The sequence below is a fragment of the Canis lupus genome, chromosome 36 (assembly GCF_003254725.2).
Source record: "Canis lupus dingo isolate Sandy chromosome 36, ASM325472v2, whole genome shotgun sequence".
Classification (NCBI taxonomy): domain Eukaryota; kingdom Metazoa; phylum Chordata; class Mammalia; order Carnivora; family Canidae; genus Canis; species Canis lupus.
Window position 1 is genome coordinate 17,901,028 of NC_064278.1, and position 24,914 is coordinate 17,925,941.

The 24,914-nt window shown below is 43.4% G+C and overlaps 1 long non-coding RNA gene across 2 annotated transcripts in view; it reads right to left on the reverse strand.

The window, feature by feature from the left end:
• LOC112668117 (uncharacterized) overlaps positions 1-24,117 on the reverse strand; it is a 37,267-nt gene extending 13,150 nt beyond the window's left edge. For both annotated transcript variants that reach the window (XR_007408616.1, XR_003141486.3), the window contains exons 1-3: positions 20,006-24,117; positions 19,695-19,914; positions 7,806-7,888 (exon numbers count right to left, since the gene is read on the reverse strand). This is a non-coding gene — a long non-coding RNA (uncharacterized LOC112668117). The remainder of the gene's footprint in view (positions 1-7,805; positions 7,889-19,694; positions 19,915-20,005) is intronic.
• Positions 24,118-24,914: the final 797 nt, after the last annotated feature.

A 24,914-nucleotide genomic window follows, 5' to 3' on the forward strand; every position in this document is an offset into this window, starting at 1 on the left:
AGCTTCTATTTCGTATCTGAGTACCGGGAAGTAAAATAGAAAGGAAAAAGCTTTCAGTGCCTCAAGAGCAGTTAACAAATCCTGAAAGGGAAGAAGTGGGTAAAACTGCAGTGCCTGAAAGTTTTATTGAGAAAAAAAGAGCAAAGTGCTTTATCTACAAGGTAAAGAAATGATGCTCTTGGTTTTTAGAAAAGATAATGTGAGTTACAGGTAAGAAAACAGTACTTAACACTTCACAAATTTTTATAGAAAGTTACGCATAGCATTCGGTACCTTAATGAAATGCAATGAATTTTTAAGCGAAGCACTTTTAAAATATAGCCAACGTAGGAAAGAAATTCGTTGTAACATTCATAAGAGAATATTACAGTCTTGGGGAGAAATATTAGCATGTTTAGTGATAATGAAGTGGATAAGCTGATACTGTCTAAAGACTTGGCCAAGTCAGTTCCAGAAAGAACTACTGACAGGTTTTAATTGACAAAATTTACCAAGAGCCAAAGATGAAGAGAAAGATGTGAAGAAAGAAAACTCCCCCCACCCCTTCAATCAACAAATAAATCCTCCAGCAGTGAATTCTCATAATGACAGTGTTTTTGGCAAGTTGCTTTCTTTCTTTCCTTTTTTTTTTAAAGATTTTTCTTTTTCAAAGTAATCTCTACACCCACCGTAGGGCTTGTTGAGATCAAGAGTCTCATTCTCTACTGACTGAGCCATCCAGGCACTCCGGTAAATTGCTTTCTTTAGTAAAAGGGAAAAATTCATTTACTGATTTTTTCCATCGGCGATATCTAGTTATCAGGGGCCTCAAAAACTCATCTTAGTCTAGTGACATTGTGAATATCTCGATGAGGATGAGAAAATTCTACAAAACCAAGTGGTTTAATGATATTTTTATCATATGGTTACTGAAACAAAAAAATATAGAGAGCTTTTAAGAAGCAGACTAAAAGCCTTGATTTTCCATTCAAACATCCCTCCCTAAAGTTTGAATTAATTGATAATTCTCTGTGTCAGGAAAGCAATGCTAATTGGGACTTATAAAAGGTACAGTGATCTCCCAAGTCACTCCCAAAAGGGTTAATGAGTTACGTATAGTGTCAGAATTAGGAATATTCTATAGTTGAAAGTCCTTGTATTTCTGTTCCTGGAAAATGGTACTATGAGTTGAAATGATGTGAGTCATCTCTGACTTGACTTATAAATAGTGGTGTAACATTCCCATTCAAAGACCCTATGTCCAGGCTTTCCAAAAATGACTTCAACTATGATATTCAATAAGCCATATATATGATATGGCTAGATACCAAGAAGCTTTCTAAAATTTATGCAGGGGCTTGGGGCCCCTGGGTGTCTCAGTCGGTATAGTGTCTGCCTTTGGCTCAGGGCATGATCTCAGGGTCCTGGGATCGAGCCCCATGTTGGGCTTCCTGCTCAGTGGGGAGTGTTTCTCCCTTTCCCTCTCCTTTAGCCCCTCCCTCTGTTTGTGCATGTGTGCTCTCTCTCTCAAATAAATAAATAAATAAATAAATAAATAAATAAATAAATAAAAACTTTAGATAATAAATAAGTAAATATATGCAGTGGTTCAATTAACAAAATCATACAGTAGCCAGTCACCGGATATTATCACAGAGCTCAGAACACACTACCAAATGTCTACCTTCATAATTCCTGTTTGTTTTTCCAGTAGCAAAGCAGAAAACAAAAGAAGAGCTCCATCAAGGCAATTAATATGGAAAGGATTCTTTAGGGGGAGAGCCCTTTCTTCTATTCTTCTAATTGTCTTTAAAGGGATTGATGGGAGATGGGAGGACCTTTGGGGGTCCTTTTTGTAAAACACATATAGGTGTTTATTATAATCATCTTTTTCATGTCCCTCCTTCTTTCCTTTTTCTCTCCCTCTGTCTTTTTTTTTTTTTAAAGAATTGCCCTCAATGAGTGTGTTCCAGTAATCTAATGCTGAGTGACAAATTATCCCAAAACTTAGTGACCTAAAGTACCAGCAGAGAGACAGCTGAAATGAGGTAGGTAGGGCACTGGATGGGAAGCCTGAGGTCTTGGGTTCAGATGCTGGCCATGGCTTGCAATAAATTAATGCTCATGTATAAATCTGTTCACCTCTCTGAGGAGTTGCCTCTGTAAATCAGGGACCCCTGCATTAAAGTGGCTTTAATCTATAGCTACCTCCCACCCGCAAGCCTTTTGATAATTAAGTTGTTGACCACTCTGATTCTTATTCCTCCACCTGAAGGCTGATCAGGGAATATAAGACAACTTGACTGTATATGACCTAATCCAAATGTTCACTGGATATTTTATCCTTTGATCTATTACCACATTTTCACAAAGGAAAGATGGCTTGAATGATGGCCATATACAGAACTGTAGAATCTTACAGCTGGAAGGGAATATAAAGACCTACAATGCCAAGTTTGATTCTAAACCCACAGAGTTAAAAGTCATAAGTTGTATACCTTTTCTTAAGATCAAAGACTACAACTATCCTTTAAGCACTGATTTTTTCCCCCTTTAACAGCTTTATCTAAAAATCGAATAAAATGTATGGGTATAAAAGCTGAACACTTATTCAGAGGTTGTTTTACTTATTCAAGACAGTTGTAAGACTTTACCTTTTGAATTGCTTTCAGAACTTTTCACCAAACCAGCTCTTACTTGATATTTTTGGTTGATTGTCCGTTTGCTGTTTCCTCTCCCTCTCTTTGGGCAGCACCTAGTTAGTGTCCTTATCCCTGCCCTACCACTTTGGCTCTGCCACTTAAACCTACAGCTTCGTCATGTTAGCAAAGATCTAAGAGACTCAGGAACAGTTTTAGAGGGCCTTGGAAGGTAAGAACTTGACTAAGAATAGAAACCAAGAGAAGAATTTCATGATGCAAATAAAAAATACATAGTCTGGGAAAATTACATTTCCAAAAGTTGATTTCCCCTTTAGTATTGTAAAGAAGCGGGTGCAACTGACTTCTAGAAATGAGAAGCATTTAATAAAGTGTTGATTCGTCAGTATGGTTTTAGGTGTTGGGTTTATATCCGGGAATAAGACAGAGGGAGTCTGTGCTCTTATTGAGAGAAGAAAGACTATAAATAAATGAAAAGGAAAATATCAAGTAGAGTTAAATGGTAAGGAAAGAATTAAAAGTGAGATATTGTGATGGGGGCAACTGAATGGTAACTTTGGATTAGGGTCAGAGAGAACCTCTCTGCCTCTCTGAGGATGAGAAAAGTGAGCTGAGATCGGAATTGTGAAGAAGTGGCCCATGTGGATAATCAAAGGAACAACATCCCAGTGGAGGAAGCAGTGGTACAAAGGTGCTAAGGCAGGAATAGAAAGAATGACAAAGTGAAGCAGCACAGTGAGGAGGAGAAGCTAAGAAGGGCAAGCAAGGGCCAAATTACTAGGGCATTAAAAGTCAGAGTCAGGGTAGTTGGATAGTGTGATATGTTCTGGCTTCTATGTTAAAAAGCCACTGGAATGTGGATGCAACAAAGATGTCCTTCAACAGGTGAATAGATAAATCAACCGTGGTACAATGGAATAATATTTGGTAATAAAAAGGAATGAACTATCAAGTCACAAAAACACATGAAGGATGGGATCCCTGGGTGGCGCAGCGGTTTAGCGCCTGCCTTTGGCCCAGGGCGTGATCCTGGAGACCCGGGATCGAATCCCACGTCGGGCTCCCGGTGCATGGAGCCTGCTTCTCCCTCTGCCTGTGTCTCTGCCTCTCTCTCTCTCTCTCTCTCTCTCTCTCTCTGTGACTATCATAAATAAATTAAAAATTAAAAAAAAAACACATGGAGGAAACTTAGATGCATATAACTAAGTAAAGGAAGCCAATCTGAAAAGACTACCTACTGTATGATTCCACCTATATGACATTCTGGAAGAGGCAAAACTATAGAGACAGGAAAAAGATCAGTGGCTGCCAGGGATTTCGGAGAGCCAGGGAGGAATGGGATTGGAGTACAGAGATTTTCAGGGCAGTGAAATTATTCTGTATGATACTGTCATGATCTACTGATTACTTTTTTTTTAAGTCATTGGAGCTAATTTTGGAGGGAAGAGTGGTTTGGAGACACTGCTGCAGTCCACATGAGGCATATGTGGCCTGTATTTTGGGGTGGAGGGGAGGGAAGGAAGTGGGGAAGATGGAGAGATCTAGAAATTGGTTTAACAGGACTTCTCAATGGCCCGGATATGAGATGAAAGAAAGCCAGTGTTTGGGGTTAAGCCAGTGGGTGAACGGTCCTACAGTTTACCTGTTTATCTCTGAGATGGAGAAAGGTGAAGAATGCTACTAGACATGCGCATGCAGAGTTCTGGGTTAGATCAGGACTGAAGATAGAGATTTGGTGGCCATCAGAATCTGGAAGATGTTTCAACTCACAGGACTGGATAAAACCAACTAGGAAATGAGTGTAGATAAAGAGAAGCAAAAAAAAAAAAAAAAAAAAAAAAAAGAGAAGCAAGCACTGACAGCTGATCAGCTTAGTATCAGAAGGGGGAACAGACAGGAATTGGCAAAGGGAGCAAGAAAGGGCATCCAGCAGGTAGGAGGAATCCACAAAAGTGTCATGGCAAAAAGCCAAGAGGAAATTTGCTCCTGGGCTGAAGAGCTGTATCTAGAATTGTTCACAAACTGAAGGGTTGTGTCTGGCTTCAGCTCTGAGAGATACAAACACCAATTCAGATGCAACACCCCTTTGAACAGGAGACTCTCCACATTTCCCCGGGTCAGTTCTGGTCCATCAGCAAGGGGACTACCATGCTCCTCCGCTGTGCACCAACACCTTGCCCTTGGGTCCTCACATTTAGTTTTCCTCTTCAGGAAGTCACACAAGCCTGTTGATTTATTTATTTATTTATTTATTTATTTATTTATTTATTTATTTATTTAAAGATTTTATTTATTTATTCATGAGAGACACAGAGAAAGAGAGGCAGAGACACAGGCAGAGGGAGAAGCAGGCTCCATGCAAGGGAGCCCGACGTGGGACTCGATCCATAGTCTCCAGGATCATACCCTGGGTTGAAGGCAGCGCTAAACCGCTGAGCCACTGGGGCTGCCCAAGCCTACTGGTTTAGAACAAGGTTGGCAGACTGTAGCCTGAGGGCCAAATTGGCCTCCTGCCTGCTTTTTAATAGCCTACAAGCCAAGAATGGTTCCTACTAATTTTAATGGTTGAAAAAAAATCAGAGGAAGAATATTTTGTGGCACATAAAACATTATAAGAAATTCGAATTCAGTGTCTACAAAGTTTGATTAAAACATAGCCGTGCACATTTGATTGCTTATTTTCTTTGGCTGCTTTTTCATGATAATGGTGGAGTTAAGTAGTTGCTCTGGACTCTATGTTGTGCAAAGCGTAAGATATTTACTGCCTGTCCTTTCCCAGAAAAAGTTTTCTGACCCTTGGTGTAGAGCACAAAATTTATATTACCATGTGTAAGGAGTGGTAGGCTACAAGCTTTATCTCTTCATCTTGCATTTTGTTGGGCACAGCTTAACTTGAAGCCTTTTTTTCTTTTCACCATAGTTCATGATAGAGAGTATTTCATCCAAACAATGATTTCTGAATTTCTGCCTCCAGTTGTGACTGACCTCCTTCCTGAGTTTCTCCTAAGTGCCTGCTAGGCTTAAGCTTCACTCAAGTAATCCTTAAGCTCATCGTGGTAAAATGGAACTAGCTATGTTCCTTAGCAAACTTAATTTATTATTTCTTAGTGTGATACAATAAAAAAATTTATATTTGGTCTTTGCCCCAGTTCCTGGCACAGAGCTTCCAAAATCCTTGGAATTTTCCTTGCAAATCAAAACCACAATGATCTATCATGTCACACACATCAGAATGACTAAAATCAACAGCACAGATATTGGCAAGGATGCAGAGACCTTCTTACACCGTTGGTAGGAACGCAAACTGGTACAGCCACTGTGGAAAACAGTATGGAGTTTCCACAAAAAGTTAAAAATAGAACTACCCTACGATAGCAATTGTATTACTGCAGATTTACCCAAAGGATACAAAAATACTGAATCGAAGGGGCACATGCATGTTTATGGCAGTGTTATCGACAATAGCAAAATTATGGAAAGAAACCCAATGTCCATCAATAGATATATGGATACATACACATATAATACATAGTGGATATCCATATCCATATATATATATGGATCTACTATACACACACACACACACACACTCACACGTGTGTGTGTGTGTGTGTAGTGGAATATTACCCAGCCATCAAAGAGAATGAAATCCTGCCATTTGCAAGAACATGGATGCAGCTAGAGGGTATAATGCTAAGCAAAATAAGTCAGTCAGAGAAAGACAAATACCATATGATTTCATTCATATGTGGAATCTAAGAAACAAAACAAATGAGCAAAGGGGAAAAAAAGAGAGACAAACCAAGAAACAGACTCTTAACTATAGAGAACAAACAGATGGTTAACAGCACTGCGGGGGGAGGTGAAATAGGTGATGGGGATTAAGGATGCACTTGTGATGGGCCTTGGGTGATGTATGGAAGTGTTGAATTAGTATATCATACACCTGAAATTAATATTACAGTATATGTTAACTAACTGGAATTTAAACAAAAACCTAAAAAGAAAACCTCTGAAATTTCTTGAGTGATAGGAGCATCTTTGTCCCTCATAACAAGCCTCTTTCAACCGTTCCTGAGTTTGTACTAACAGGGTGAGTCATGGGGGCCCTTGGATAATTTCAAGAAATGGGCTGGCTGTACCAGAAAGACTACGCAACGGATTAGAGGACTGGGATTTCAGTACCCTCCATCTCTAGAGAGGAGTGGGGCTGGAGATTGAGTGGCCAGTCATTTAACCAACATGCCTGCAGGGAAATCCCAGACACCCAGAAAAACTCTGAAATGAGGAAGCCAAGGAAGTTCCTGGTTGGTGAACATATCGACTTATCAGGAAGGTGGTGTAACCCACTCTAGAGAGACGGAGGCTCCTGTACTCAGACCCTTCCAGATACCCCATGCATCTCTTCATCTGGTCATTTATTTGCATCCTTACAATAAAATGGTCATGGTTAAGTATAATGAGTTTCAGTGAGTTCTGTGAGTCATTTTAGCACCCTACTGAACATAAAGTCAGGTTGTGGGAACCCCTGAATTTGTAGCCAAGCCCAACAGAAGTGTGGGTCACCTGGGGGCTGAGCGAAGCAGTCTTTTGGGACTGAGCCTTTAAGTTGTGGGGTCTGCTTTAATTCTGAATTGTGCTGGAATTGAATCGAACTATAGAATACCCACTGGTGTCAGAGAGTTGCTGTTAAAATGTATTTAGATAAAAGCTTCACCAATGCAACCAGTCACTCAGCGTACAAATCTGAGTTATTTTAGACTTCTTTGCTAGTCTACCCTCCACATTCAATCACAGAGTAGGGCTGATTTTGCCTTCTAAATACCTATTGAGTCAGCCTCCCTACTCCTAAGCTCTGTCTCCCTTTCCAGCTTCCACCGCCCTGGTTCAGAACCCATCACCTGTCCCATGGATGATTACAGTGGTATCCCAACAGCCCTCCCTAACACCAGTCTTGCTTCACCTCAAATTGATCCACTATGTAGTAACCAGTGATCTGTTGAAAAAATACGGATCCCACAAGCCCTTAAACCATTAAAGACTGCCCCCTACCTACAGCAATGGTTCTCAAGCCTGATGATGTACATCACAATCACCCATGAAGTACTTGAAAAATATAGATGTCTGAGCTGCATCCATATTGCTTGAGATCTAGCTAGGTCCTACCTGAAGGACAACAGGAGAGCTTTTTCCTGGAGTTTTTGGATCAGACGCTTCAAGTATTGGTTCTCAACAATTTGGAATTCATGCTGATGAAAAATTAAATCACAGAAGTTTTTAGTTAGTCCCGACAAGAAAAAGTGAAATCTTTCACCTCACCACTTAAATAACACTTTCTGGAATTTCATCATTCAGAAACATTCCAAGTACAGGTGTCGTGCAAATCTTCCGCACCCAGTCTTTTTTTGATTCAGGCTGCAATTTGATGACTGGTCAAAGCTCACAAAACTTGAGTTCAAATTTCTGGGCCTCGCTGCATCTTACCTATTACAAGGTAAATTCTTAAACTGCCGGGAGGCATTTCTTAAGTAGTGAGAGGAGCCCCTTTCGACCAAAGAGGGAACTCATGCATTGGAATGTATTCCCCGGGGTCTCTGACTACTGCAGATGTGGTGGGATTCCGTGCCATTCTTTATCAGAGATGTTGTACAAAATGGGGATAATTCCGCAGTATCTCACTCCCATGGATTACCCATTCCTATAACATCCTGGGCAATTTAAGTGCTACTTCCACTATTTTAGAAGAAATCATTCATTTTATCAGCAATACACAGGTGATTTGACCTTAAACTTGGGTAATTACAGCAATTAAAGAGCTAATACCACATTCACAAGCATGTGCAGACCCTCTCTCAATGCCTATTGTCTAGAAACCATTATGCTGCGTGTAGCTCTCTTTCTGTTCCCTGTTTCTTTGGAGTGCTTCCAAGATTCAGTCTGTTATTATTTAAACTCTCTCTGAATGTTGGTATGTTGGTATTTTTGTGCTCTGCCTTGTATGACTTATGGATTTTTTTTTTCCTTCTTGGTGAGATATTTTCCATATCCATTCACAACCATTATTCATCCCACATGCTCCAAATATAATGCCCACCTAATCAATCACCTCTTCTGTATTTGAAAATCAAACCATCCTTTCTTTATTATATTGGGCAAATTAGTCAAATGAGTGTTTTCTAAAACTTGCTGCCTTTTTAGGGCCCTTGGCTCTCCGCCTGCCTTTCTCTATTGCCGCCTCCTCCCTTTTCTCCTCCTCCTGTTTGCAAACAGTATCCGTTTCCTTTCACTGGTGTTCGGGGTGGATTGTGATCCTCCCGACTTTGTCGTTTGCTTCCCTGATCACACATCCTTCCTGGGGAGCACTGCCTTCCCAGGGAGGCCTGGCGGCTGGAGCGGATGGCTTATGCCCTGCCTGCTCCCCCCCCCCCCCCCGCCCCCCAGCAGCTCAGCAGCCCCTGGAAATTCAGCAGGGGAAGCTCTCCCATCTGACAGTTTTCCTTCCAGAAAGCAGCAACGGTACAATCAATATTCATCACTGAACATGACAAAATGCTATTGTTGATGGTTTGCTTGAGACAAGGTGGTGAAAAGAGAAAAAAGAAAGAGGAAGCTTGATACCTCCTTTTTTCCATACCTGTTCTCCCCCCAGCCAACATTTCCTTTAATTTCCCTATTTTAGGTTAATTTTAAGAAGGATTCCTTTGTTTTAAGAAACCAAGGTCCTTTTGTGCCACTACTGATGTTTTCTTTTTTTTTTTTCAATTAAGCCTCTTTGAGAGAGAGAGAGCAAAGCATCTGCTGCCACAAAAAGTCTTGAGGCCAAAGCCTGTTATAGAGAACTCTAACTATTGTCCTAGCAAAGCAAATGGTTCTTAGAATCCTGATTCTTTCTAACGTATGTGTTTATAAGCAATTAAACTCCAGTTTTAGGGAAGACTCACTAACAGCATACATTATTTTAATAGACATACTGTACTACTTTAAACCGTCTTCGCCATCTGCTCATCATGATTATAAATGCAAAAAGAACATATTTTACATTAGCATCAGAAACTAGTGTGATATTAGGGATTGAAATGCCCATATATGCTCTTTGTACAATACCGAATGCATCTGTGCTATTTTCCTTTTCTTTCCACAATGCAAATCAGAGAAAGAAGATGCTTGTTCCTTGTGGTATCTTTCCTGACATGGAAGATAATTTTTAGGACAGAAATTCATTAGAAGGGGATTTCGACTTACTGTTCAGCCAAAATGCTTTTAAAATTGTATGAGCTGATGTGGCTGGCTCTTGCTGGCCCTATTTGGCTATCTGAGCTCCTAGCCAATGAGGGAGAAAAAAAAATACACCAAGGGCAGTAAATCTACTATAATCTTCTTTACTGTCCATCAGAGATACAATGCATAATGTATAATGGTGTAAGTGTTTCTTCTCTATAAATGAAATTTAAAAGAAGCATGGGATGCACGTGTATTGGTGAACACTTAATACAGAGTTGAAAGGCATCTAGATTGGCACTGCTCTTTTTCATTTGCATCTTCACGGCTGGATGATCTTTTTAGATAGACACAATACCATTCTAATGTTGGAGGAAGCAGGGATGAAGCACTCTGTTCTATTTTCTTAGCTGGGCTATCAAAACATACTCCTCTCATAAGAAATGGTGGAGATGAGTACATTAGGCTCTCTACTAAGTATGATTTTTAGCCAGTGTCTAGAAATGGAGGCCAAAGGAAAGGTTATTCAGGATGAGTCAAAAGAAGTTCAACAGTAGGGGCTCCTGGGTGGCTCAATCAGTTAAGCGTCTGCCTTCAGCCCAGGTCATGATCCCAAGGTCCTGAGATTGAGCTCTACGTTGGGCAATCTGCTCAGCAGGGAGCCTGCTTCTCCCTCTCCCTCTGCCTCTCCCCCTGTTCATTCTCTCTCAAATAAATACAATCTTATTTTTTTTAATTTTTATTTATTTATGATAGTCACTCACACAGGGAGAGAGAGAGAGAGAGAGGCAGAGACACAGGCAGAGGGAGAAGCAGGCTCCATGCACGGGGAGCCTGACGTGGGATTTGATCCCAGGTCTCCAGGATCGCGCCCTGGGCCAAAGGCAGGCGCCAAACCGCTGCGCCACCCAGGGATCCCAATAAATACAATCTTAAAAAAAAAAAAGTTCAACAATAGAGTCTACTCGAATTTGTTCTCAGCAGCAAACTGGATTTATTATTTACTTGAAGAATTCAGTTCACACTGTATTTCCAGTTCAACAAATTTAAGAACAAAGAACAATAACCAGCTCCCCTGGGTTTATTAACTGTAATTTCTGGCTTTTGTTTTGCATTCTGGCCATACTGGATGGTACCGAATGTTAAAGACGTGGGGAGCTTTATCATTTCAGGATGAGAAATGTTATTAGTTATGAGTAGCCGTGGACTCTGAGCAACCCCGCAGAGCCAGGTGATCATCACCAAAGGTGACTGACCCCCAGGTGGGCAGGGTGGAGACCTGCCGTGGTCACGGAACAGCTTCCGGATGCAGAAAGCCATTGCTGTTCTCTCTCCTCAAATCCAGGTGAAAACCAATATACAAACAAAAGCACTTAAAATACAGTTCCCTACAAGAAATTTCTGGTTTCCCTTGGAGCAGCACCATTTTGCCATTCCGTTAAAGATGACCTTCTGGCCGTGGGTGCTGTTGTTTTATGTAAACACTCAGCTTTTTGAGTCCTTGCTTCCTAAGCTAACCCAGCTATGAAACCAAAGTACCACACTCGCCATGTTCCTCCCTGCCGGGAACTGTTCAGTGGCATCTTCAGCCAAAAGTTGTGAGGTTGCCGCTGAAGCCTCTGTCGGCAAGGTCTGCCAGCTTTTCTTTTTAACTCCGGGATCTCTCTGATCCTTCCAGTATCTCTGGCCTCCCATGCTCCCCAAGAGCTCCCGGGGGGACTTCTGAATCTCCACATGCAGCCTGTGAGGATCTCCCACTCAGACCCTCTCTAGCGAAGTGCATCTACTGGCCATGTTCTCCCACAGCGGTGCTTGTTGGCTTAGGGACCCACAAGATGCCTCCTCCCTAGACTTCAACAGAAAGCCCCAAGCCCCCTACAGTGACCTCGGGTTCTATCATTTGGCGCTCTCTCAAGCCGAGGGCTCGAAGACACAGGTGCTTTCTCACATGTGTAATTAGTGCTTTAACCCCAGGCCTGTATCTCCTAAACGCTTCTTTCATCCCCACAGCCGACACCCCCTGTCCTTGGAGCAGCTTTTCTCCTCCCAGGGTTTCAAGAACTGCCCCCCCCCCATTCCCTATGGCTAATTGTCAAAACTCTACTCCTCTAACTTTGGGTCCCTGAAGTCCACTGACTCTTCCTTACTTCAGCAAAGCTTGGCTCTCACAGACAAAAGCCTCACGACTCTGGGATCTGAAATAGGAAGAAATACTGTCTTTTCTACAAGGGCTAGGTTCTGCCCTTCTTTAAGAGACAGATTGCTTCGGCTCCAAGGGATGGAAGATGGCAAAGCAGCAAGAAACTGGGGGCTGAAAATCACCCCTTACAATAATATTAAGACCCCATTCAAATTCCATCTTTGCTAATCGCACAGATTACATATGGTCTCTACCACCTCTGAACTCCTGTAGCAGACAGTCCTCAAACAGAGCCTTGGGAGGCTTGCCTGTGGAAGTTTCTCTTATCTCTCCAAAGTACACGGGGATCCCTTTCTCCTTCATCTTCTTCATTGTGCCTGATGCCATGCCTCTTCACATCGGTGTCATTGGGAGCTCCAGAACGAGAAGCATTGCCTCCTTCCCAATAGACAGCCTTCTGGTGTCTCCCTGGGCCTGATTGTGGGTGTCACCTGGAAGGAAGCAAGGCATGCAGGTGGTGCTAAGAAACCGATGAAAGACCCTAGAGGTGAGTCCGTGACTAGTCCAGGTCTTGCTTTTCACATTTGTCCAGCTTTTTGGATCTTTCAGATTCCGTGAAGTCCAGGGCCACAGCAGCGCCTTCATGTCAGCCACCAATGAGCTTGATTTCTGGACTCTAAGTACAGTTGCTAAGAGGAAAAGCTTTGATATAGAGGAAGTGGACCCTTAGTCACTGCAGTCTTCCAGTGCCACCAAATTTGAAATTTGGAAGAGTGGTTGAATGAATATGGTACACTGGTTGCAAAGAAATGCTGTCCTTTTTCCAAAGTCTCTTGGGCTTTGGACTTACAGGACTACTAAATCCTGTAATTTAAACAGTGTAAGTAAAATATTGTTCAGAACACTTTAAACTGTTATTTTGACTTAAAAAATAATAATTCCTGCACCTAGCCAAAAGAAATTGAGTGATACTAAAGATTACATGTCCCTCTCGTTCCAAATTCCCTTCTGCTTTCTCCTCCAGAGGCAAATGCTATTAATAGCTTCTTTCTTATCCTTCCAGAAAATTCCTGTGCACACAGAGGGTACATTTATGTAGATACATAATATGTATAGAACTTTTTTTTTTTAAGAGAGAGAGAGCATGTGCATGCACATGCACAGGAGCCTGGGGAGGTGGGGCAGAGGGAGGGTGAGAGAACCTCAAGCAGGCTCCATGCCCGGTGGAGCTCTGAGATCATGACCTGAGCCAAAATCAAGAGTCGGATGCCTAACCAACTTAGCCACCCAGGTGCCCCTATAACCCTCTTTTTTTAACCACAAAAGTGAGCATACTTTTTACACTGTTACAAACCTTGCTTTCTCCACTTAGAAATGAATCTTGAGTGTTTTTATAGGTCAATATGTACAGCTCTCACTGTTCTTTTTAATGAGTGCTTGCTATTGCATTATTTGAATGTCTCATAATTTATTTGACCAATTCTCTACTGAAGAACATTTAGGTCAATTATATTAGCAAGAATTTCTATAAATAAATTTCCTAAGTCAAGGCCTCAGGTTATGCTAAATTTAGATTGGCTCAAACCACTGCACACTTCAACTTTTACAATCCCTTGGGGATTGGAAGTGTTACTGGCCCTTTTCTGTGTATAAGGAAAACTCCGTGGAGGGGTAGCTTTTCCTGGGCTAATGAGGGACATAGAAGCCCTCAAGGTGTACATGTAGCTTTGTTTTTTTCCTTCTTCCAGCGTTGGCTTAGTTGGCCTGTTGGAGCAATGTGATCTGCTACCCTGTCCTCAGACTATCCTGATTCTGCTCTGCTCACTGCCGGAGCCTGTGTTCTCAATCCACTTCATGTGTTTCGCATTTTTGTATCCACACTGTCTTACTTGACCTCCAGAAACTGTTGATGCCAGCCTTTTGGAGGTAGTTTTTCTCCACTTCTGGGACCATGTGTCCCCACCCTCCCACGAACCCCCACCTCCACCCCCACCCTTACCCCATGGTTGATCTCTAACTCTAAGGCTGCTCCTCCCCTCGGCCTCTGTTGTTGGCTCCCTCTACTCTTCTCTGCCTGTAGCGGTGGACTATTCCAAGGCTCTGCAATTAGTAATACCTGCTTCTCTAGCCACACTCTCCTCTCTAGGGGATTGTCAATCCCACCATCTGACATGGTTGAGCAAAGAAAACACCCAGGAATCATCCTTGGCTCCTCTCTTTTTCTTATATCTGGTGTCAATAAGCCCATCAACTCTACCGTTGCTACTCTAGTCCAAACCATACTTGTCATCAGCAGCTAGATTGGGCTGAAAACAAGGAAAAGCAGCAAGGGAACAATTAGCCTAAGGAATACAAATGTGGTCAGTATGGACAATAGAAAGGCTGGTGCGTCTCATGAGCTTTTTGTTCTAATCTGAACAAGATCCCATTTCTAGCCATGGCTTCCAATGGGGAGAAAGGACAAGTCAAGTCATGAAGTGACCACTCATGGCACATCCAGTCATTGCCTGTTGCTGCCCCCTGCAGCCCACCTGGAAATGTATCAGTGCCAGGAAGGCACAGGTCAAAAGGGCTGTGAGACAGGTCTGGAGCTGCACCATCTAATGGGGTAGCTGCTACCACACGTGGCTGTGAGCCTTTGCATTGTGTGTTTTACACGTCCAGTACATCTCCGCTCCCTTTGCTGGTGGGAGCGGAGATGTACTGGACGTGTAAAACACACACCAAATTTTAAAGACTTAAGGCAACAAGGAAAAAAAGAATGTGAAGTGCCTCACTAACGATTTTTAAGTTGATTATATGTTGAAATAATAAAATTTCAGATGTATCGAGTGAAATAAAATATTAATATTGAATTGAAAGTAATTTCACCCGTTTCATCTTTTTTAATGTGGCTCTTAGAAAATTTGTATTTCATTAAGTGGATTGCCATTATATTTCCATTGGACATCACTAGTCTAGAAGGTCTGGTGACTGGGCGTTTTAAGAATCCTAATAGAGCTTTTACATTTTAATGACACACTGTCCCCATAATTCCTGAGAAGTTTACATGGTTCAAGAAATGTTCAAGGAAAGAAAACTGTAATAGAATAATCTTCAGAGTCCAGACCTCTCATGGAAGTGCAACTTTGTCCTCTAGGAAGGAATTTAATTTCCAGACACCATTCACTGGGTTATTGAGCAAACATGCTTTGAGCACTTACTGTGTGCCTGACACAGTGAGACGGTGATGCATGGTCAGGTGGAAATGAAAATTTCCTAACCTTCAGGAGTTCATTACCCCTGAGGAACATCCATAAATACACATCCATAAGAATTATTTTAGAGCACCTGGGTGGCTCGGTGGTTGAGGTCTGCCTTTGGCTCTGGTTGTGATCCCAGTGTGATCCCAGGATCCTGGGATCAAGTCCCTCATTGGGCTTGCTTCTCCTTCTGCCTGTGTCTCTGCTTCTCTCTCTGTGTCTCTCATGAATAAATAAAATCTTTTTTTTTTAAAGGAATTATTTTAACAGGAGGTTGTACAAAGTCTGAGGAATGTCCATTAATTTGGAGCCAGGCCTGGTGAATAAAATAGATGATTAAGGTGAGGTTCAAAAGGGAAGTTGAGTGCAAAGCCATGAAACTGCTTGCTTGGGGTGGCGGATAAACAAGATGGCAAACAAGATAGCCCGAAAAAGTGAGCAATAGCAGCATCATTGTTTGTTTGAATAAGTGTTATTTAGCCTGCTGAAGTGACTGCTTGGTAAGCGACAGTTTTTACCTAATCTTTTATGTATTTATTAGCATGTTTGTAAAAATGAAATCCTATCCCCATGTCCTGTTCCCACTGCCGCCTCTCAGTCCAGCAGGCCCAGGACCAGGAGTGGAGCCTTAGGAGGCTCAGCTTCCAGGGGTGGGGGCATCTTGTAGGAGATCCCTAGGGGGCTGGAATGGGTGGGGACCAGCAGTGCCTGTCTCCATCCCTCCTCCTCCTCCTCCTCCTCCTTAGGGAAGTGCTGGCGTCATCTCCAGATGCCCTCCGATCTAGGCCACTGCAGCCTATGCAATAGGACAGCTAGGACATTGCTCCCATCCCAACACCTACTGTGTGAAATCCAAGGGAATGCTACAAGGCCCACTCTCATACGCCTCATACACAGTGCTGTTTAAAGGAAAAGATTTTGGAAAAGGAATTACTTTGGTGATTCAGACAGACTAGTAAATACACAGGAGACCCACCTATCATGCAAGGCTCTGACCACATGGGCGAGAGTGAGCAGAACCAAGCTTCAGCGCCCCAAATTAGAGACTTGACTGATTGATGCGCGGTCACACAAACATTTTCTCGTGCCGGTACACGGTGGTGACAACATCGCACCGAGAGTGGCTGGTCAACTCCGGTGCAAACCATTAACCACATTAGAGAAAATAGCTCTGGAGAGGTATCGCTCAACGGTTTTTAACTTCGAAAGATGTCACGAGAAGAGCCACAAATTATTATTGCTGACAATTTGTACAATTTGTCCCTGGTGAAATGTGTGTGTCCCTACACTGCACCATTTTACATAACAATATGAAATATTAAAAGGGAAAAACGTTTTGTAATAAACAGCAGTTTTGCTGATTGCGGCTGATTATGTTAAGCAGCTTGTACTGTGGGTGTCAGAGGAGACTTAATAGCTCCTATAACTAATCTCCGCGGCTGACCTCTCCCCTCCGCTGATGAAGCCTATTCAAAAACCTGCTGCCCTTTCTCATTTTCAGATCTTATATTTCTGAACTGTTTTGATCATGCATATATTTGCTAAAGTTGTGTACAGGATTTGTGTGCGCGTGTGTGCCTATGTGTTGAAAAATATATAATGCAGAAAGAAAGATTCCTGCCAAGTCTGTCCTCTGCGTTATTAAAAGCAAAACTACGTAAAGACTCAAAACATGCATGTTTACAACATTCTTATCAGATGCCAAAATGCCCTTAATTTTGGCCAAAGGCTGTTCCCGGGAACGAGGGGGCCAGTTTGAAGGAATACAGCGCCGAATTTTTTTACTCCACCTTTAAAATAAAGGGCAAGGATGTCTTTCTGGGGAAGAATGTCATCGTGGTCATTTCATCAAGCCTCGATGGCTGGTACTTAGAAGCAAAGTGCTATTCAATCATAAAGCAATTTCATTTTTCTGATAAAAGTTTTTGATTTAAATGGGATTTCATAGAGAACATTCTGGAGTGTAGAGAACTCCTCCATCGATAAGTACAGATAAATATGTAAGTGCATATGTGTAAGTGTCTCTAATTCACAGTTTGCTCTTCCTCTTTTCCCCAGATCCGGAGATGTTTACAAAACGGCAGGGGGGTAAATGTGGGGGGGATGCAGTAAGCAAAGCTGTGAAAAGAGCGGAGGCGAGGTCTACCCCCACATTATGCAAATGTAGCCATCCTGGGGACATAAAGACAAAAGAGGGAGGGGGAGAAAAAAATCAATAATCCAAAAAGTAAAGTGCCTGCATGCGACTTGCTAGGGAAAAGGGTGGACTCAGTACAACAAGGTCACCAAAAGGTACCGCTTTCTATGAGACCAAATCCTGGCTGAAGCCAGCTGATAAATATTTCCTGTAGGATTTGAAGCAGGTTGCCACCAGCAAAGCGAAAATCCCTAGGGGGCAGTACATAATTAACAATTTGAAGATGTGTCATTGTCTCAAAGGGAGCCAGGGAAGCCTACCCCAAAAGCACAAAACCCGAGTTCCCATATTAATCTCACGGTTCCCACATAGACAAACGTCAGTGTCTCCCCAGAGGCCGGGAAGGTTCCTTTGCTCTTGGCTGGCAAACGTTTCCTGGTTAATGGTGTCATTTCCCTGTAATTTTCTATCAGCACCACCAAACCTGTTCCTCTAGTCTGAGTTTAGGAAAGCCAAAGAATCTTTTTCTTTTTTTTTTCTTTCCTTTTTTTTTTAAACAAAGAAACAAAATCAGGACTGAAAGGAGAAAGCTGTTTAGACAGTGCCTGTCCCAGTGTTCAGAAACTTTTGCAACAGTGACTTCCTCTTAAAACTTTCTTAAACCTGCCCTTTGGTTAAATCGGCCCCAGAATGAAAACCAAAGCTCAGGAGGCATGAACAGAGACAGGAAAGAAAAGAAGTGCTGAAGAGACTTGGGTGTGGTTTTTACATTTCTTTCATTTGTTTCAAGACAGGTTGGGGTTTGTAGGGAAGAAGAGGTTGGTTATTAGCTCCCAGAGAGGAAGGATCAACAAAGAAACAGTAAACCTTGTATCTTGGGGTGACCCTGGAGTTTATTGAAGAGAAGTCAGCAATGTTTCCCAAGAGGGTGCCCACTGGGCAGCACGGTTCTGGGTTGTGGCCGGGGCTGCACCTGAGAAGGGATGCTTGCTACTACTCAGGGCCCCAGATTTGGGGAAAGGGAGACCTGGCTGACATTCCCAGCTCTGCCCCAAAACCATGTGCTCCCTGGGAGGTTTCTGGGCTTCAACTGCCAACTGAGTTCAGATCACTTGCCACCTGCCTACCTAATCAGAATATTGTGAGGGTTAATGAGATTTTGCTTGCAAAGTGATTGCCTCATCATATAACTCCAAAGTATTATTATTCATCATAAAGACACAGCTGCAATAGTGTATATTGTTACATACCAGACGCCATGCTTCTATTTTTAGCAACTTTGAAATGAGAGTGTCTTAGAATTATACAGTGGAAGGGACCGCCCCACCTTACCTGCCCCAGGCTCTGTTCCGGGCCAGGTGAAAGTCTAACCACCCAAGACAGGCTGGCTTTTCGTCTCAATTTTACATCTAAGACCCAAAGTCTTCAGTTCTCTCTCCAGAGGAAATTCCAATGTTATCATCCTGATGTTTAGGAGTTATTGCTTGGGTCTGAAATGCTCCCCTCCTGTTTTAACTACAATCAAACTCTTTCTTTTATGAATATGTTCGTTGGTCTCTTTCAGTGATCTTGGGGAGGGGCGGGGGGCAGAAACCATGTCCTCTGCATTCTCGTAATTTCAAAATCATTTCCTGGCGAGGCAGCACGTAGTAAACACTCAAGAGGTGAGCGCTGGATTTAATTCAATTGTTTGCATTTCCCCCACATAAAAGGACCACTGCTCAAGTATATTTTACACCAAGAGCATGGGCTCTGCAGCTCCAGACCCCTGGAGGCTAGGGCTGGAGGATGACATAAATCCAGGAGTCCTGGGTTAAGGGGCAGTGTGACCATGGTGTGTGTCCCAAATTTGGAAAGAAAGTTGCCCTTAAACCTTCTGTCCCTTAGGCATTTCAAAAAAAAAAAAAAAAACCCATTGGCTGCTTCCTGGTGTTTTATGCTCTTTGATGCATAGATTAATGAGTGATTTAATCAAATTTTTCTAGTTATCCGTGCTATGTGGTCTGTAATTACTCTATTAATTCATCTTCACCTCCCAGCCCCCATCTTTTAAAAAATGAGTATAACATTTGCTCACATTTCTACTCAAAAGGAACTTCTGTCCTCTCTAGTCTTAAAAGAAAAAAAAGAATCTTAGGCGCTAGAAGGTTCTATCTGCATATCATTAGAACTGGCTCACTTGCGTGCATCCAGCTTTCAGATTCTCTGTAAACCTATTTGGCCTCTGGTCTCATCTGGTTTCAATTTTTTCCAAAACAACTGAGTCTTGATTGGTTTAGAGTTTGCACTTTATATTTAAAAAACAACAACAAACCAACCTGAAAGACAAATGACCGCTTCTGCCTTTTATTGTCCTCTCCAGCATTCCTTCCTGTAGCGGAGACTGCTTAGGCCTCCCCTCCACCAGCACTTGGTCCTGCTTGGACTCAGCTGCTGCTGAAGCAGCTTCTGAAATACTTGTCGGCCTCCCTTCTCGTTGTGTTACCTGGTGGTGGACTGTGGAATTCCTTAGTTCTTGTCTTCTCAAAGGAAAGAATTCTGTCGAGAGACCCCCCAAAGAGAGTTAAAGCAACAAAAGCTTTTATTTAGCAAGGCGAAGGTGCACTCGAAGCTTGGAGGAGAGCCTGACCTGAGGGTGGGGAGCAGCCTGATGACTTCTGCTTTGCGTTTTCTTATGTGGGTCTATTTGGTCTCCTCTGTCCCATCTTGTCACCATCACACCACCTCTTAGATCCCTCCCCCTGGTTTCTTCCCCTCCAACCTTTTGCAGGTGTTCAAGTTGGCCATCTTCTGACGAGCTCCTAAGTGAAACCCATGGGGTGGGGGTGGAGGTGGGGGTGAGGGTGGGGCAAAGTCTCAGTGCAAATGATATCATAATGATATTATAACAGCCTTGAGAATATTAGGGACAAGGTTTTTCTTACGTGCGCATGCTCCAAAGTTGGACGGTCCCAGTGGCCCATGTCTTCTGTTTATCAGACTGTGCTAAACCATAAAAGGGGTTGGTCTTTGGGCGGAGATTGGGTGGTCTCTGCAATTTCCCATCTCCATCCTCCCTTCTCCCTTCCTGCTCATGCCTATCTTACTGACGGCTCTAGCGATAGTACTTGTTTCCTTCCTACCCACCCTTAGCACCATCTTCAGCAATCTGGCCCAATGTCTTCTATCTTTAATGCTTTTCCATTTGCCCTTCAGCATCCAGTGAAGTCCTGAGATTACTCAGCTGGTCCCCATGTTATTTGTTTGGTCTCCACCCTGCTAGGGTCTTTGAGAACCTGCAAAACTACCCTGAGTGGCAGTGCTGGATTACTTGCCGTGGTGGTTAATTTTATGTGTCAACCTGGCTAGGACATGGTATCGAGACATTTAGTCAAATGCCAGTTTAGATGCTGCTGTAACGGGTTTTTAAAGATAGGATTGACATTTGTATCCGAAGACTTCAAGTAAAGTAGATTATCTTTGTAATGTGTGTGGGGCTCATCCAATCAGTTGAAGGCCTTAAAAGAAAAGACAGGAGCTCTGAAGAACAGGGAATTGAACTAGAGCTGCAGCATTAACTCTTCCCTGGGTCACCAGGCTGCTGCAGACTTTCCAGCTTCCAAAATCACCTGAGCCAAGGCCTTAAACAAATCTCTCTCTTTCTAACCCTGTCACCATCTGTGTCTCAATCTTTAAACTTTTTGTAAGGGTAGCATATAGATATATATCCTTTGGTTTTGTTTCTCTGAAGCATCCTGATTAATATACTTGGTCTCTGAAACTCCCTCTACAATGAACCCTTCCTAGCCTGAGTCTGCTAATTTTTTAAAAAATATATATATATTATCAGAAGTCACTTATTTTTTTAAGTATTTTTGTTTATTCCTCTTCTTCTAAGGACCTTGAAAATAATCGATCACCTTGTCATTGTTTCTTCTGAAGCCCCAGAATTATGGTGAAAGTAATCATCACTCATATTGGTGTAGTGCTTTACAGTTACAAACTGCACTTAATCTCACAAAACATGGGGTTGGTTAGACAGGTATTATTACTGGGGAAGGAAATAGGGCTTGGGCATCATAAGTAACTCACCCAGGTTCACACTGGTAATAAGCAGCAGAATTAAAAGGGAAACTCAGGATCTGGTTCTCTTTCAATACGATTTAATCTTTTAGTTAATAATCAAGTTCTAAGACCCCCGCTCTTCCACGGACCTTCTCCTGGAGCAGCCTGCAGTGCCTACACACTGAGCACCCCGGGGTCATGCTTGAGCCTCCCCCAGCGCCCACCCTTCTCCTTGGGCGACAGCTTCTTCACGCCCGAGTTTTGCTTGAAAACTTGAATCCAAATCTATGAATACTGGAAGGTCTCTTAGTCACCATCCAGCCTCTGTCCAAGGCTGGAGAGGCGGCAGGTGGCACTTGATGGAACATTCTGTGCATCGTGCAGAGGGGCTTGGACTCTACCTTTGGGGGTGCCTGGCTGTCACGGAGGCTTTGCAGCACAGACTCTTCACTCTCGGGTTTAGAACTCGGGGGATCCCAGCTGAAGGTCTACAAATACCCTTGATACATTCTTCACATTTTCATTCCAATATTTCAGTAAGGAATAAAGTTATTAGCTGTTTTCCTTCTCTACAATCCTTCCAAATGTTTAAAGAATTTAGCTTGGAATTGCCAAATCTGGGTCAGAGACGGGCTTATTTCCTGATTTCCTGGAGCTGTCGTCTGTGAATGTGTCCTCCCGCCCACCAGGGGGGCAGAGCAGAGGCCATGCGGGCATGCGGAGGGAGTCCTGTGGCACTGGCACTGGCCGGAGGAGCACAGAAAAGCCGGTCTTGGCAAATTCTGGGGCTGCATGTAGGAGGAAAGAGGGCGAACCCATGCTATCACTGCCTCCATTCACAAGCCCCCATTCTTGGAAAACCTGAGTTCTGCAAACAACCGTGTGCTGGCTCAACAAACCTCATTTACTCTACAGCGAAGAAAAAGTAAACAGATTTGTTCCTCACCTCTCCCTTCTTTTCTATGCAGAGGCAGCCCGGAGAGGAAACCTTTTCTTCCAAGCCCAGAACATTCTGACGTCACACCACTGGAGCGGCCACCACTTCCTAAGGTTCAGGCTTCCCCGCCGAGCCTTCTCCAGCGATCCCTGGCATCGGTGCCAAGGGGGCATAGAACATGTGGGGACGGGTCAGACTGTTTTAGTAAATAATACTAAAATAACAGTATTTATTATACTTTTTCACAGTATTACTGTGAAAAATGGGTAACAAGAAGAACGGTGACCACTGATTGAGGGCTTGCCCCAAACTAGGCACGTTGCTAAACCTTTTGCAAAATGCATTATTTCATCGGGGAGCTATCATTTCCATTTTCCAGATGAAACACATCAAGGTTAAGTAACTGCCCCAAGATCTACAGCTGGTACATGGTTGGAGAGATGGTTCTCGGCCTAGCTAAAGGCCCCTGACCTCCGGCAGGAGCCGCCAAATGATGAGAGACACCGGGGCGAATCCAGAGAAAGAAGTCATTGCACCTACGGGCTGGTTCTAGTTAGGTCTCTTCTAGAGTAGTGGTGGTCCTGGGTCAGCAGTTCTAGACCCTCGATGTGTCCAAGGCTATCCCAGAGTGGGACAAAATGTCCTGAGCCTCCGGTATCCTTGCCTGGTCTTGGGCCTTCCGAGCCACAGAATGTGGAGCTCCACGAATGAGCTCCACTCCTCTCCTGCGCTTGCCTCAGCAGTGCTCATCAGACCCGGCATCCTCATCCCATCTTCTTCTCTCTGGAAGTCTAAACCTAGGGCTGATTAGGGGTAAGGAGATGTGGAGGGAGAGAAAGAGCCAGGCCAGGTAAGAACGGCTTCTTTTCTGCTGACCTCTCTCATTGTCCTTAACTCTGATCCAACAAGATGCCTGGGGATCCAGCACCCTAGACCTCTTGAGGAGCCTGTTCTGCCCCGACTGACTAGGACAGAGCCATTCAGGACTGCAGGTCAAGTAAAGAGAGCCCATGCATCAGTGCACTGCCAGCAAATGGGCAATCTGCGTTCTTGTGACAAGAAGTGGGAAGATGTACAATTAGGTGAGGTCTGCTCCCACGGCCTTAGTGCTACTGTTTCGGTGACACTTGGCGGGGGAAAATGCAACTCTAATTAATCTCAGAACAAAAGCAGACCTTAGCCAGCCCCTGAACCTGGCTCACTCCCCACCGAGCCCTCGATTCAAAGTTCTCGCTTGCTGGGGCTTTATACATGAACCCCTGCCTGAAGGCACAGGTAAAAAGGGACAGGAGGATCCGAGACCTACAGCCGTGGGGATCCAAGGAAAACCAGAGGCTCGCTCAGGAACCAGATGATTCATTGCTGGAACATCGTCCCTTTGCTCTGCTCCCGGGAGTCCTGTGGGCGCTAATGGAGATACTTGGTGCGTGGATCAAATGAAGGACACAATGAAAAAGAAATGCGCGCAGGACGGACGTGGCTCTCTGCTCTTTCAGCTCTTTGTGCTTCAGATCGAGTGTCTACGCATCCTTTCAGAGCCCTCCACTCTGGCAGGAGGCGCGCCAGGCCTCCCGTCTAGGGCAGGGGGGTGTGGAGAGCACATTTTATCTCCTCCTGCAGATAGGACGATTGTGAGAGAGGACCTTTTTGTCTGTGGTCGTTAGGCTTAAAATCCAAGTGAATCGTAATATTTATTAGATCTTTAGATTATGTTGGCTTTGGGAGAGGCCCACTTTTATTTCAAGATGAGTATTGGAGTGCTTTGGTGTACAGCTATGCTCTTTCGCCCATGTGGTAAGGTATGAACATTTTCTACTTTCAGAACTTATGTTCCGAACTCAGTGTGAAAAACCAGCCAACACTCCCCCTCTCGCCCCCCACCCCACATACACGCCCCTCAGTGAATTTTCCCATGGAATAACAAACTGCCCAAAGCCAAGCTGGAAGCACTGTGATGCTAGGAAATCTGGGAAATCAGAAATCACCACTAGACTCAAAGTTTGAGGCATCAGTGTGATTTGGTTTCCATGATAGCAGCATGGTTGCGAAATCACCATAGGATTCTTACTCAAAAACCACAAACTTTTTGGGGGTTGTTTGGAAAACTTCCAACAAACTGTAGCCCTCTTTGACTTCCAGCAGGGCATTCCCATCAGAAGGTGAAGAATTTAGCTGGTAAAACAGCTCAAGAAAATAAATTAAGTGAAGTCATTTTTTGTATTCGTTTGTAAACGTCCAATTCAAAGTCAAAGTTTCCCAAAATGTGGTCTGTGGGTCACCTGGGGTTCTTCTGGGCTTCATTCTAGTGCGGAATCAGTTAGTAATAGCTCCCTCAAGTGATGCTGGTACATCTGAAATTTGAGAACCTGCTGGAGTGGGTGATCACTTCACAGCCTAAACATTCGTGCCTTACAAGAACTGTCACTGGGTAGACATCATTTTCTTCCTGGGTCAAAATTTATAAAGTTAGAGCTACTTAATCTTGGTTAATTCAATTGATCAAGCATTTAATGAACAACAGTGTCTTGCTGTCAGGGACACAGGGCTGAGCAGGACC